This window comes from Bos indicus x Bos taurus, chromosome 3, assembly GCF_003369695.1.
Source record: "Bos indicus x Bos taurus breed Angus x Brahman F1 hybrid chromosome 3, Bos_hybrid_MaternalHap_v2.0, whole genome shotgun sequence".
In the NCBI taxonomy this organism is placed as follows: Eukaryota; Metazoa; Chordata; class Mammalia; order Artiodactyla; family Bovidae; genus Bos; species Bos indicus x Bos taurus.
The window spans coordinates 52121741-52138539 of record NC_040078.1 but is presented as its reverse complement, the minus strand read 5'-3'; positions in this window follow the sequence as shown (position 1 = coordinate 52138539).

The window sequence follows — 16799 nt, the reverse complement described above, 5'->3', positions numbered from 1 at the left end:
GAAAATGTTAAGGAATACTGATGAAAAAAATTGGCAATGAGTTAGTAATTGCTAATGCTACATAATAGGTACGTGGAGTTCCTTAGAATGCTGTCTATTTTTATATATGTTTGAATTTTTCAAAATAAAAAAATTAACAAGTTTAACACATATATATTTATATTCATATTATATAACACACACATATATATATGCTTAAAAAGATAATTTTTACATTCAGTGGTGTTATCTAAATGTAAAGTATAAAAACATTCAGTATTGGCTACCTGAAAAAATCTGGGCTTCCCAGGTGGTGCAATGATAAAGAATCCACCTGCCAATGCAGGAGACACAAGAGACTCAGGTTCGATCCGAGGGTAGAGAAGATTCCCTGGAGGAGGAAATGGCAAACCACTCCAGTGTTCTTGTCTGGAAAATCTCATGGACAGAGGAGCCTGGTGAGCTCCAGTCCATGGAGTTGCAAAAAGTTGGACACACTCGCACACACAAATAGAACCATGTCTATGGATACATACAATTCTTCCCCCTGCACATCAACACTACATCTCAATTTTTTTTCTAATTTCTGAAACATAAAACTCTACACGATAAAACACGAAATCAGATGCACATATCATAAAATATAAGCCACATTTCTATTTATTCTGTGATAGTTAATATACTGAAAATCGTTCCTTAGGATGGAAACTAAAATCAAAGACACTATATGAGCGCCATCTCGTGGAGAAATCCACATTACCAAGTCAGAGCTACCGCTGCTACGGCTGTTAAGTCGCTTCAGTCGTGTCCAAGTCTGTGCGACCCCATAGTCGGCAGCCCATCAGGCTCCCCCGTCCCTGGGATTCTCCAGGCAAGAACACTGGAGTGGGTTGTCATTTCCTTCTCCAATGCATGAAAGTGAAAAGTGAAAGTGAAGTCGCTCAGTCGTGTCCGACTCTTAGCGACCCCATGGACGGCAGCGCACCAGACTCCGCTGTCCATGGGATTTTCCAGGCAAGAGTACTGCAGTGGGGTGCATTGCCTTCTCCGACCAAGTCAGAGCAAGTCCCTTCAATTTTGAGCCCTCCCTGATGTGATGAAGAGACACATTATTACATCAGGAAGTATGTAGAGAAAAATGTTTCCATATGTACCCCTTTACAAAATGCTACTAACAAAGGGCTAAATCTGATTACATTAGAACTGTTCTTACTTTATCAGAATATTGTGGGGGTTTTCATTTGTTTAGTTATTGGGCTTGTCTCCTTTCCATCTGTTTAGCATAGTTGCCCTCTTCATTTTTCTCAATTTATTAATCATTTGCTGCTAAGTCGCTTCAGCAGTGTCCAACTCTGTGCAACCCCATAGACGGCAGTCCGCCAGGCTCTCCAGTCCCCGGGATTCTCCAGGCAAGAACACTGGAGTGGGTTGCCATTTTTTTCTCCAATGCATGAAAGTGAGAAGTGAAAGTGAAGTCGCTCAGTCATGTCTGACTCTTAGCAACCCCATGGACAGCGGCCCACCAAGGTCCTCCGTCCATGGGATTTTCCAGGCAAGAGTACTGGAGTGGGGTGCCATTGCCTTCTCCGATTTTACCTTCTACAATCCTTATTGTATAAAATGTTCAGATCCATTAGTTATCTCTTAAAACTTTTACCCTCAGAAATACACATTTCAAAAGTGCAGAACCTAGATAATAAATACGGATTTGCCAGAAATCGGTAGTCAGTGAAGACAGACCAACATTCACTGGAAAAACCAACCGTCACAAATGACTGCAGGGAAGTAAGTTGGCAAAGAGAATGAACGTGGGAACAAATTACCACCCTGAGTCTCAGCCAGGGAGAGGTCTGTACAGTCGGAGGCCTGATCTCCACCACCTGCCCGGTGAGACGCAGGGGGCCGAAAAACTACAGCAGGAACCGAATTGGGGTCTGAGGTAAAAACACCCCCCTGATGTACCCTAAATCCGAGCAAGCCCACCCCAGACTCCCGAGCGCGCGGCGGAAGTCTTCAAGCCGGGCGAGTGACCACGACGCGGGCGCGAGCGCCGCCACTGGGCCCGGGAATCTAGGGTCGCGTCGCTGCGGACTCACGGCTACATTCGCGCCGCCCTCCAGCTCCGCCCCGGGCGTGAAACACACTTCGGAATAAACACGCGGGACTCCGGGAACCACCAAAGCAACGCACGATTCCGCTAGCGTTGTGGGCCGGCGGCCTTCCAACCCGTCCCTCACAAGCCGGAGCCTCCTCAGGCCTCGCCTCGCACCTTCTGACTGGAAGGCGGCTGAGGAACCGCGCGGGCTGGGGCGGGGACGGGGTCCTGCCGGCCGTACTACATACACCTCCCCGCGCCCGTCTCCTGCCGCTCGACTCTTGCTTTGGAAAATCGACCACTTCCCAGCAGCCAACCTGGCCTCCCTCCCCGCTGGGTCCCTGTTCTCCCATCTTTTCCTTCCTGTGAGAGCCCCGCGTCCCAGTCCCCACCTTCCCCAACGGGCGTCCAGGTTCCGCCAAACTCACCTCTTCGCCGGCCCTGGGAGCCGAGCGCCTATTCACCGGCCCGGAGGACCCCCAGCCTGGCTAAGCCGAGCTCTAAGCAATGGATCGCCGGAGCCCCCAACCTCTCCCTTCCCGCCTCTCCCTGTTTTCTCCAGAAGTTTATAATCCCTTTTAAATTATGGCTTTCCGGATATTGTTGCCTATTTTCATTGAATAAAATGCTTAATCCTTCCCTCAGCTCTTGGTAATTTTAGTTTCCCTCCTTAAGAATTGGTCTATCTGAGGTACCTCATATAAGTGGATTTATGGATTTAGATGGTGTTTATCTTATGTCTGGCCTATATCATTTACCATGATGTTTTCAGAGTTTATCCATGAGGTAGCAAGTATCAGAGTTTTATTCCTTTTAAGGTGAGCTTCCCTGATAGCTCGGTTGGTTAAAAATCCGCCTGCATGCAGGGGCTGCTGCTACTGCTGCTAAGTCGCTTCAGTCGTGTCCGACTCTGTGCGACCCCATAGATGGCAGCCCATTAGGCTCCCCGGTCCCTGGGATTCTCCAGGCAAGAACACTGGAGTGGTTTGCCATTTCCTTCTCCAATGTATGAAAGTGAAAAGTGAAAGTGAAGTCACTCAGTCGTGTCCGACTCTTAGAGACCCTGGTTCAATTCCTAGATGGGGAAGATCTGCTGGAGGAGGGATAGGCTACCCACTCAAGTCTCTTGGGCTTCCCTTGTGGCTCAACTGGTAAAGAATTCGCCTGTGATGTGGGAGACCTGGGTTTGATCCCTGGGTTGAGAAGATGCCCTTGAAAAGGGAAAAGTTTCCCACTCCAGTATTCTGGCCTAGAGAATTCCATGGACTGTGTAGTCATGGGGTTGCAAAGAGTCAGACACGACTGAGTGACTTTCACTTGCATTCCATTTGTGGTATTGGAGAAGACTCTAGAGAGTCCCTTGGACTTCAAGGAGATCAAACCAGTCAACCCTAAAGAAAATCAGCTCTAAATATTAACTGGAAGGGCTGAAGCTGAAGCTCCAATACTTTGGCCACCCGATGTGAAGAACTGACTCACTGGAAAAGACCCTGATGCTGGGAAAGATTGTAGGCAGGAGGAGAAGGGGAGGACAGATTATAAGATGGTTGAATGGCATTACCTACTCGATGGATATGAGTTTGAGCAAGCTCCGGGAGTTGGTGATGGACAGGGAAGCTTGGCGTGCTGCAGGCAGTGTCCATGGGATCACAAAGAGTCAGACAAGACTGAGTCTATGAAACTGAATTCCATTTGTACATATATTCCACATTTTGTTTACCCATTCATTCATGGATGGTCATTTGTGTTGCTTCCAACCTTTTGGCTGTTGTGAATAATGCAGCTATGAAAAAATGGTATATAAAACTCCATTCTGGAACTTATGGTTGGGCGGGGATAGTTGGGGATTGACATGTACACACTGCTATGTTTAAAATGGATAACCAACAAGCACCTACTGTGCAGCAGGGAACTCTGCTCAATATTATATAACAAACTAAATGGGAAAAGAATTTGAAAAACATGTATAACTGAATCACTTTGCTGTACCCCTAAAACCAGTGCAACATTGTTAATCAACAATACTATACTCCAATATAAAATAAACAAATTTTTAAATAAATAAAAAGCACATGAGGCAGAAAAAAATAATCTTGTTCTCAGTCCCTGTTTTCAATTATTTATATATATACCTAGGAGTGGAAAATCTACTTTTGTTTTACTGACTACGCAAAGTCTCTGACTGTGTGGATCACAACAAACTGTGGAAAACTCTTAAAGAGATGGGAATACCAGACCACATGAATTGCCTCCTGAGAAATCTGTATGCAGGTCAAGAAGCAACAGTTAGAACTGGACATGGAACAACAGACTGGTTCCAAATTGGGAAAGGAGTACATCAAGGCTGTATATTGTCACCCTGCTTATTTAACTTATATGCAGAGTACATCACATAAGTTGGATGAAGCACAAGCTGGAATCAAGATTGCCAGGATAAATATCAATAACCTCAGATATGCAAATGACATCACTTTTATGGCAGAAAGTGAAGAAGAACCAAAAAATCTCTTGATGAAAGTGAAAGAGGAGAGTGAAAAAGCTGGCTTAAAGCTCAACATTCAGAAAACAAAGATCATGGCATCCAGTCCCATTACTTCATGGCAAATAGATGGAGAAACAGTGGAAACAGTGACAGACTTTATTTTCTTGGGCTCCCAAAACACTGCAGATGGTGACTGCAGCCATGAAATTAAAAGACGCTTTCTCCTTGGAAGAAAAGCTATGACCAACCTAGACAGCATATTAAAAAGCAGAGACATTACTTTGCCAACAAAGGGACATCTAGTCAAGGCTAGCTATGACCAACCTAGACAGCATATTAAAAAGCAGAGACATTACTTTGCCAACAAAGGGACATCTAGTCAAGGCTATGGTTTTTCCAGTGGTCATGTATGGATGTGAGAGTTTGACTATAAAGAAAGCTGAGAGCTGAAGAATTGATGCTTTTGAACTGTGGTGTTGGAGAAGACTCTTGAGAGTCCCTTGGACTTCAAGGAGATCCAACCAGTCCATCCTAAAGGAAATTAGTCCTGAATATTCATTGGAAGGACTGGTGCTGAAGCTGAAACTCCAATACGTTGGCCACCCGATGAGAAGAATTGACTCATTGGAAAAGACCTTGATGCTAGGAAAGATTGAAGGTGGGAGAAGGGGACGACAGAGGATGAGATGGTTGGATGGCATCATCGACTTGATGGATGTGAGTTTCAGTAAGCTCCAGGAGTTGGTGATGGACAGGGAAGCCTGACGTGCTGCAGTCCATGGGGTCACAAAGAGTCGGACACAACTGAGCGGCTGAACTGTAATGAACTGAAGGACTAATGATGTTGAGCATCTTTTAATGTGCCTTATGGCTTTTTAAATATTTTCTTTGGGGAAGTGTCTATTCATTCAGTTCAGTTCATTCAGTCGCTCAGTCATGTCCGACTCTTTGTGACCCCATGAATTGCAGCACACCAGGCCTCCCTGTCCATCACCAACTCCCGGACTTCACTCAAACTCACGTCCATCGAGTCAGTGACGCCATCCAGCCATCTCATCCTCTGTTGTCCCCTTCTCCTCTTGCTCCCAATCCCTCCCAGCATCAGGGTCTTTTCCAATGAGTCAACTCTTCGCATGAGGTGGCCAAAGTATTGGAGTTTCAGCTTTAGCATCAGTCCTTCCAAAGAACATCCAGGACTGATCTCCTTTAGAATGGACTGGTTGGATCTCCTTGCAGTCCAAGGGACTCTCAAAAGTCTTCTCCAACACCACAGTTCAAAAGCATCAATTCTTCAGCACTCAGCTTTCTTCACAGTCCAACTCTCACATCCATACATGACCACAGGAAAAACCATAGGCTTGACTAGACGGACCTTTGTTGGCAAAGTAATGTCTCTGCTTTTCAATATGCTATCTAGGTTGGTCATAACTTTCCTTCCAAGGAGTAAGCGTCTTTTAATTTCATTCACCATCTGCAGTGATTTTAGAGCCCAAAAAAAAGTCTGACACTATTTCCACTGTTTCCCCATCTATTTCCCATGAAGTGATGGGACCAGATGCCATGATCTTCGTTTTCTGAATGTGAGCTTTAAGCCAACTTTTTCACTCTCCACTTTCACCTTCATCAAGAGGCTTTTGAGTTCCTCTTCACTTTCTGCCATAAGGGTGGTGTCATCTGCATATCTGAAGTTATTGATATTTCTCCAGGCAATCTTGATTCCAGCCTGTGCTTCTTCCAGCCCAGCGTTTCTCATGATGTACTCTGCATATAAGTTAAATAAGCAGGGTGCCAATATACAGCCTTGACACACTCTTTTTCCTATTTGGAACCAGTCTGTTGTTCCATGTCCAGTTCTAACTCTTGCTTCCTGACCTGCATACAGATTTCTCAAGAGGCAGTTCAGGTGGTCTGGTATTCCCATCTCTTTCAGAATTTTCCACAGTTTATTGTGATCCACACAGTCAAAGGCTTTGGCATAGTCAATAAAGCAGAAATAGATGTTTTTCTGGAGCTCTCTTCCTTTTTCCATGATCCAGCAGATGTTGGCAATTTGATCTCTGGTTCTTCTGCCTTTCCTAAAACCAGCTTGAACATCTGGAAGTTCACGGTTCACATATTGCTGAGGCATGGCTTGGAGAATTTTGAGCGTTACTTTACTAGTGTGTGAGATGAGTGCAATTGTGCAGTAGTTTGAGCATTCTTCAGAATTGCCTTTCTTTGGGATTGGAATGAAAACTAACCTTTTCCAGTCCTGTGGCCACTGCTGAATTTTCCAAATTTGCTGGCATATTGAGTGCAGCACTGTCACAGCATCATCCTTTGGGATTTGAAAGAGCTCAACTGGAATTCCATGACCTCCACTAGCTTTGTTCGTAGTGATGCTTTCTAAGGCCCACCTGACTTCATATTCCAGGATGTCTGCCTCTAGGTGAGTGATCACACCATTGTGATTATCTTGTCATGAAGATCTTTTCCCTACAGTTCTTCTGTGTATTCTTGCCACCTCTTCTTAATATCTTCTGCTTGTCCATACCATTTCTGTCCTTTATCGAGCCCATCTTTACATGAAATGTTCCCTTGGAATCTCTAATTTTCTTGAAGAGATCTCTAGTCTTTCCCATTCCGTTGTTTTCCTCTATTTCTTTGCATTGATCACTGAGGAAGGCTTTCTTGTCTCTCCTTGCTATTCTTTGGAACTCTGCATGCATTCAGATGCTTATATCTTTCCTTTTCTCCTTTGCTTTTAGCTTCTCTTCTTTTCACAGCTATTTGTAAGGCCTCCCCAGACAGCCATTTTGCTTTTTTGCATTTCTTTTCTATGGGAATGGTCTTGATCCCTGTCTCCTGTACAATGTCAGGAACCTCCGTCCATAGTTCATCAGGCACTCTGTCTATCAGATCTAGTCCCTTAAATCTATTTCTCACTTCCACTGTATAATCCTAAGGAATTTGATTTAGGTCATACCTGAATTATCTAGTGGTTTCCCCTACTTTCTTCAACTGAAGTCTGAATTTGGCAATAAGGAGTTCATGATCTGAGCCACAGTCAGTTCCCAGTCTTGTTTTGCTGACTGTATAGAGCTTCTCCATCTTTGGCTACAAAGAATATAGTCAATAATATAATATAACACAATATAACACAATAATATAATGTAACAACAATATAATCACTGATTTCGGTGTTGACCATCTGGTGATGATCCATGTGTAGAGTCTTCTCTTGTGTTGTTGGAAGAGGGTGTTTGCTATAACCATCCATTGCTAATATTTGTGCTATTTGTTTATCATTATTTTATTATTATTATCTTTTATTATGTATTTTTAAAATATTCTGGATATTAACATGATTTATAAATATTTTCTCCTATTCAGTAGGTTTTATTTTTGCTTTCATGATAGTATCCTTTGATACACAAAAGTTTTTAATTAGGTGAAGTCCAATTTATCTTTTTTTCCTTCTTTTGTAACCTGTGTTTTGGTGTCATTACTGTGAATTCACTCCCAAATTCCATTACTTGAAGATTTACTCCAATGTGTTCTTCTGAGAGTTTCAATTTTAGCTCTTAAGTTTAGGTCTTTGATCCATTTTGGGCATACCATAGACCAACAAGTTTTATTTATTTCAAATAAAGGAGGGGGTGTCTTGAAAGACTGGAAGAACTTGAAAAACAAAAAATAAATGTTTATGACACAGGAAACAAATAGATTTCTGCTAATACAATTGATGCCTTAGGTTCTGGCTCATAAAGTCAACATAATAAAAATTTTCTCTACTTTATGGCGTTCATTCTTTTAAAACTCTGATCAAGAGGAGCTGATAATTGAAAAATTAATGCTGATGGCAGTAGATAAGGAAGCACCAAGAAATGTTGTAACTTCAAGACTATTTTTCTCTGTATGACAGCCAGAAATATGTTGTGCTATTGTCAGACTTGGAAAAGAAAAGGTAAGCCCATTTGGGAGACTCTGAAAAGTGGACAGTTAATATCTAAGGAAATAAAAAGAAAAAGAAAGAAATCAAGTCTGGTATGATGAGATTCATGGGAGGAAAGAGAAATTCAGAGGTTATGCACAATCGTGTAGAAGAGTCTGATGCTATCTATACATTTAATAGATGCTTAAATAGAAAAAATATGAAGGGTTGATAGTCAAAAGTTAATTGTTGTTTAGGGAAAGATTTAGTAGTCTCTATGTAACCAGGAAAATAAACAAAAAATGTTAATTAGAAGTAATTCCTTGAGTTCCAGCTTCTAAGAAGTATGTTTAATGATGCAGAAGAAACTAGTACTCCTATTTTAGGAGATCCATTTGCTCCATTTGCTTGCTTTTAGGCAGAAATTGAGTCTTCAGCCAAAATGAATTTAAAATGTCTGTTTTCTGGTTTTCAGTTCTCCAAAGCCAAGAATGTTGATTTTAATGAGACCTCTGGATAGGGTGCTCCAATTAGACCCAGAGCTAAAGCATCTCCCAGCCACAGCTAGCCAGAGTGTATTAATACAAAGAATGTAAGCCTTCCATAGAAATCGGTTGATAAATACTCAGTATTCAATGGCTGGTTTTTTTTTTTTTTTCTTGTAATTACATAAGTAGAGTCTAAAATGTAAGCAAACATGCCAGAACAGAGGCTTTGGGACAGTATTCCACATTGGAATAGAATTATTTCCTGATTAAAATTTTATACCCATTTCTCCAGAATGAGTAAATGGAGAGGGATAACCAGTGCACATTCTCTATGGGTAGTTGTATTTAGATTTGTGTAACAAGTTGTACACACTTCTCCTTACAGAGTATACTGTGTTCAGTCATTCTTAGTAAATGCTTCTGCCATTATTATAAAGTCCTTGGGTAGATAGGAATAAACGCATTCCTTCAGGTGATTAGTATCTGAAGGAGGTAGGCTTTACCTGAATGGCATCCAGAATTTTATATAAGACTGTCTTCATAAAACATGGGATGTATCTACAAAGATTCTTTGAGGGGACTTTAAAAAGCCACTGACAGACATTTTTAAAAGATTTCTAAATATCAGGGATCAGAATATAAAACAGATTTTAAGAACAGGCATTCTTTTTTTTGTTTTTATCTAAAGATAACAGAGTAATTGGCGAGGTCTTACAGTAATATGATCAAATTGTTATGATTAATATGTTAATGATTAATTTAAATTGTTTATATGCTGTTTAGAATTAAGATCCTTTCTAGAGGTGATTGTATCACCATTATATCATTGGGCTTCCCAGGTGGTGCAGTGGTAAATAATCGACTTGTCAATGCAGGAGATCCAAGAGAGGCCAGTTCAATCCCTCGGTCTGGAAGATCCCCTGGAGGAGGAAATGGCAATCCACTACAGCATTCTTGCCGGGGAAATCCCATGAACGGAGGAACCTGGAGGGCTACAGTCCATGGGGTTGCAAAAGAGTCAGACACGACTAAGCATGCATGCACATTATATCATTATTTCAAATAAAGAGATTTACAATGTTTGCAAGTAATCTGTTGGGCTTCCCGGGTGGTGGTAGTGGTAAAGAACCCGCCTGCCAATGCAGGAGACATCAGAGATTCAGATTCGATCCCTGGGTGGGGATGATCCCCTGGAGGAAGTCATGGCAAACCACTCCAGTACTCTTGTCTGGAAATCCCATGGACAGAGGAGCCTGGTAGGCTGCAGTCCCTAGAGTTGCACAGAGTTGGATGTGACTGAAGCAACTTAGCATGTACGCAAGTAACTAGTTAAGATACTGGACAGATTGAAGTTCGGACAGAATAACAGAAATAAGAAACACCATGAAGAATAAAGAATAATGCATCTGCCTAGAATCCTTTCCAGGAAGCAAGAGGGAGTGGTGAGAGATACTACTAAAACTAGCAGGTAATTATTCATTTGTGATATATATTGAGTTAAGATGTATTTAAGCATGGGTTATCTCATGTTTAAATATGCCAAAGCACTGAGAAAGCACAGTGCATGTAATAGCATGCACTTTGTTCCAGGGAACAAAGCTGGGAGTGCTGTATCCATGTCTGCCTGGAGTCTGAAGCCACCACAAAGAAAAATAGACACGTCTGTTTTCTCACAACAGTTGTCACTATGAATAATCACCAGAGAAGTGAAAGTGAAGTTGCTCAGTCATGTCCGACTCTTTGTGACCTCAATGGGCTGTAGCCTACCAGGCTCCTCCATCCATGAGATTTTCCAGGCAAGAGTACTGGAGTGGGTTACCTTTTCCTTCTCCAGAGGATCTTCCCGACCCAGGGATCGAACCCTGGTCTACCGCATTGTAGGCAGATGCTTTACCGTCTGAGCCACTGTTGTTTCTCACAACGGTTGTCACTATGAATAATCACCAGAGACCGGAAGGGGCTAAATCTGAAAACGTTCTCTGGAAATTCTAGCTGTTCGTCCCCCTGCCCTGACGCCCCCAACCCTGTTGCCCTGCCCTCAGGCCTGGGAACGTGAGATAACTTTCTGGAGGAAGAGTGGGTATAATGAAGTGCATAAGGCATAAAAGTAGCTCAACGGATGCTGAGGTTAAGGCCCCGCCTTACCCCCTGGTTCTAGGCACCAGGAGAAAGACATTTGCATTCAGGGAGCAGCAGATTCATCAAGAAGCAGCAAAAGAAGGTGTAGGGATCAGGCTGTGGAGGAGAGGCTACTAAATTATGCTCACAGACCACTCCCAGGGCCTGGCCCTGCTAAGCCTTCCAGAGTGGAAGGTCCCGCCTTGATAGAGCTCTGCTGGCCTCGGAACAGTGCATAGCCTGAGCACAGGCAACAGTATGAAGCAACAGAACTGTTACCATGGCTGCAATGGCAGCTGTAAGTAGGAGCTGTGAATCAGCCAGGAAAGTGTGCCTATCTTATGAAAAGTATATGCTATTTGTGATAGTTGATAGGACTGATTGCTAAAGCCAGGAGAGTTTATGAAGCCCTTCCTCCAGTTGCCAGCTGGGAAACAGGAGGGACATTTGGGTGGGGAGTGTCAGTGGAGCTGGGATTCTGACAATTAGGAGGTATGGTTTCAAAGCAATAACTTGCTTTGTTGTCTTTGGTGGGGAAAAAGTCACTTGCAATGTTACCTTGCTTTATCTAACTCAAATTAGTGACGTATGAAACACTAGTGTCACACACACACACACACAAAAAAACACTCTACAGCTTAAAGCATTTGTTCATTCAGTGCATGGGGAAAATGTCTAAGAATTCACACAAATAGTGAGTGAGGGGCTGAGACAGTAGATGCATTGTCTGTGTGCGTGGATAGAGTGGATTCAGCATGGATGGAGAATATATGTATTTAAGTAGAAGGAATGTTGTCCTTCCACTAGAAATTAGAGGGGGGTGGGTTAAAGCAAGTCCAGGTGAGACCATTCTGGCCAAGAACACATTCCAAAAGGTGAAAAGTGTTGACTTAAGAAAATACATGGAGATTGGGAGGGAAATAAAACCCTATATGCCCAGGAAACAACAAGATAAAACAATGATTAATGTGAAAGTGAAGCAAGTTAATGTGTATTGTTAGAATTTTTTCAGATAACTGTGGAATAAAAAGAGCTGTCAGACTTTCAGGTGTTATTGAACATTAGGAATTGTACTTGCCTATTTTATGTGTTCCTTAATTAACAGAACACTTGAACAATTCTATCTTAGGAAAACAATCACACCATTAACTCCAAAAAAGAACTCCTACCAAATCCCACAGCTGTGTTCACACTTTATATCCCATCCTCACTTGTAGAAATGGGCAAGTAACCAACCAGTAGGAATATTCTTTGTAGAATGTTTTGTATCAGAAATCATTTGGGGAAGCTTTGTTTTTTTTTTTTTTTCTAGATGATTTCATTGTATTCTATATTTCTGTAATTTTATGTTAAAACAGTAAGTGGACCTGTGATGTCACATAATGAACAAATATTTCCACAACTGTTCAAAACAGTTTCCCTTAAAAAACTTATCTTTGAAAAATAACAAAAATGTTCTACTTAACAATGTTGAAATATAACAATTTGAGTTTTGAAGTCATTCATTTTGCTGAAAATATGTTCCTGTTTTAAACAAACAAAAAACCCTAAGATTTTAACTTGTCCTTATAAAGAGCTTAAGCAATATGCTAAATCATATTTAGAAGTAAAAAAAAAAAAAAAAGGCCACTAAGATTATTAGACCTAAAAGTTCAGATAAAATTGGGAGTCTGTGTTTGTCTTCTGTAACAAAGTATCTCCTTAATTCAAGAAAAAAGAGAAAGAATCCAGCATCTTTTTTAAGTATGTGCAAGTGTCAGTCCTGTCAGATTCTTGGTGACCCCATGGACTGTAGCCTGCCAGGCTCCTCTGCCCATGGAATTCTCCAAGCAAGAATACTGGAGTGGGTTGCCATTTCCCGCTTCAGGTATTTGGGGAAGTTTTAGAGAAATAAATGATTTGGTAGGCTATTATCTATAATACTGGATAATTAGAATTTTTTTCCTGGATTGAAAAAAGTACCATTCACACAACTTACCTGAAAATGTATTCAAATGAAGAAATATTCCACAAATTAGAATTTGATTTTTAATATAGTAATTTTGGCTGAATTTCTCTATGCCTGGCTCTTTCTACGTACCATACTATTTCCTTTGAACAGCAGTTGTCACTGATTTGGTTGCAGTTGTTGTTTAAATATTCAATTCGAAAAAGTTTATTTTTAAAATCTCTGACTTTGAACAAAGTCCTATTTCATTTGAAACATACACTGTTACCTAGAGTGGACTTAAAGTATAAAGAAGATATATTTTTCCTTAGACTTCATTCCCAAGTGGCATTTTCTCAACATATTCATATATAAAAATGACATAAAAAATATATACAGCAAAGCATCTTCTAAACGACTCTGAAATTTTTTAATTTTTAATTTCACCCAACTTAACATCTGAGCTGCCATATGTTTTGAATTTTTCCAATCCATAGAGATTACATAGCAAGTCACAAACCACATGACTGGAAAATCTCCTAACAACCAAAGTTAGGGATCATTAATCTCCACACAAATGGAAAAATGAACATCCCTTCAAACACACATCTGATACAAAACTAAAAAATAATTTTCAAGTCACAAAATGTTGGTGTTTCTTTTTGCTTACATCATTTTTAAGCAGAATGCATCTGTTGATTTATATTTCCTAATTGAGAAAGTTTCTCAGAGGTTTCTTACCTGTGCTTTCATTTTCAGATGCTAAAAATGAATCTTGGATCAAATAAATAATTCTAGCTCCTTTTTTATACTGAGGGATTGATTTGCTTAAGATCAAAAAGCCAGTCACACACTGGCAGAACCAGAGAACTCAAATTTCCCTATACCTGTTCCCTGATCTTTCTAAAAGTATGCTATCTCCCTTGAACAAATCTAAATAGATAATGTATGGCACATTGCATTTAGTTTTGGATGATTCTTTTTTATCAGCTAATGTTGACAAACTAAAGTATATTCAAAGGTGGGAAACAGGAAGGCTAAATAGCTTAGGACTTAAATAATTTAATTTTTTAGAGTCAGAGAGTGGGGAATTGGGGAGAGGTGGTATCTAATATAGAGAAGAAAAGACTAAGTAAGGTGCCTCTTTTCAAATATTTGAGAGATTCTTACAGTGGAATAAATAATTTGATTATGCTTTTATAGGTATGGTTTCGAAGGGCAGAACCAGGACAGAATTAGTTAAGGGCTGTTACTGACTGAGAAATAGATTTCAGCTGTGGAGAATGATATGAAAAAGGCTTTCTCATTTTTTTCTTATCAAATATATTGATAAATAATTTATGTACAAAACTGCATCCATTTAAAACATACAATTGAATGAGTTATGACAGTTGTATACATCTGTGAAATCATCATCTTAATAAAAAATAGTGAACATTTCCAGCATCCCCAATACCCCTCCTCCCTTCTGTAAAGATATCAGAATATGCTTAATGGAGAATCAGGACTTTCACCACTGCCAACAATAATGAGACCACATACCCTAAACACTGTTGGTAGAGACTACAGGGTGAATTGTAACATGGGCCTCTGAACAAAACATTTAAAAAGTGGGGATGTTTAGTCCAGTTATAAAATTAACAAGTTCTGGAGATCTAATGTACGGCGTGGTGATTATAGCTAATAATAGTGTATTATATACTTGTTGCAAAGAGAATAGATCTTAAATGTCCTCACCACAAAAAAAGAAAGGCGATTATATGACAGGATGGAGCTGTTAGCTAATGCTATGGTGGTAAACATTTGCAATATATGAATGTATGTAACCTTAAATTATACAATGCTGTATGTCAATTAAGGCTGGGAATAAATGTTTTTTTTTCTAATCACATAGTCCACATTTTGCCTTCCAAATTTGTCTTAAAAAAAAACAAAAAACCTCTCTCTCTCTCTGTTCAGTCTCCAGAACCCTCAGGTAGTTGCGTTTTTCTGCATTCTGTCTAGAGTTATAACACTGCTATTTGTGGGAGGATTGGTTTATAAGATATTCAACTTCTTTTCTCCATACCAAAAACAAGACTTATCATTTTAAACCTTGCATATTACTAAATATTGGGCCAAAATATGTGATTTCCTTGCACACGCTAAGATTTGTATAAAATTTTATTAGGATATAGTTAGTAACAGCCTCAAACCAGAAAGCAAGATTATTTTTCAGTAATTACTCTGTGTGCTCTAAATCACAAAAATCTCACATTCTACACTAACACTCCTACACTTTCAATATGATAATATAAACTTTCAAAGCAAAATTTTTAGGATGACTGCATTAGTTACTTTAAAAAGAAATTTCTACCTTCATGTTTTAAATAGTTATTTGGCCCTCCCTATCCATGGTTCAATGTCCTCAGATTTAACCAACTCAACCAATAGTAGATCAAAAATATTTGTTTTAATTCCAGAAATTTCCAAAAAGTGAAACTTGAATCTGCTATGCACCGAGGGATATCTCCTAACATTTAAAGGGTTTGCTTCTTTATCTTCAATGATTTGACTTTGAAAGGAGGAAACAAAATCTTAAAGACATAGATTTAGAAATCTTAGTAATTTAAAAAGTCAGAATTGAGACTAAAACTTCACTGGAATTTTAGCACACATTTGGTAGTTTAAAAAATTATAATTTTCTGAATTTGAGAAAATTTCATGACAAAAGGTATACATATATAACTCTGATAGGAACATAGTTCACCTGTATGCTGTTTTGATAGTATATGTAAAAGAATTTCAATTGTTCTGTTTTACTCTCTTCATTCTTTCTAAATTGATACTGCTAGATGATTACCAAAATTCATTTTTTCTATCTTCCAAACAAAGTTATAACTGAGCTTCTCCAGCAAGAGACAAGATTTGTGACTCCCACTAGCAGGTTAGTGTAGCCACATGACTCTATTTCTGCCAATAAAATGTGATTCATGTGAAGTGTGTCACTTCTGACACAGACCATAAGATACACTCTTTTCCACTAGCTGGAACTCATGTGCATGATGGTAAGTCGCTTTAGTCATATCTGACTCTTTGCGACCCCCATGGACTATATATAGCCTGGCAGGCTCCTCTGTCCATGGGACTCTCCAGGCAAAAATACTAGAGTGGGGTGCCATTTCCTTCTCCAGCGGATCTTGCTGACCCAGGGATGGAATCCGTGTCTCTTGCATTCACAGGTGGGTTCTTTACCGCTAGCACCACCTAGGAGGCCCAGCTGGAATCAACAGTGATGAGCTTTGATCATGGAAATAGCAGTAGTGCCCCAGAAAACACCACAGCATGATAGATGGAACATAAGTCCCTAAACGATCAGAACCAGAAAGGCTGTCTAACAACCTGAAACACTCACAGTAGACTATTACATGAGAGATGAATAAACTTTACCTTCTTTAAGAAACTGAATTAATATTGGGTTTCTTTCAGCAGAATAGCCTTACCCTGATTAACACACCCTGCCTCTGGTCTGAGTTCTTCAAGGTGATGGTACAAATAGGGAGAATAGAGTAAGCAGCAGATTCTACAATTGTTCTGCCCCATGCAGACTTCCCTGGTGGCTCAGCAGTAAAGAATCCACCTGCAGTGTAGGAGACGCAGAAGACATGGGTTCAATCCCTGCATCAGGATCCCTGGAAAAACCATAGCTTTGACTAGATGGACCTTTGTTGGCAAAGTAATGTCTCTGCTTTTTAATATGCTGTCTAGGTTGGTCATACCTTTTCTTCCAAAGAGCAGATCAGATCAGATCAGTCACT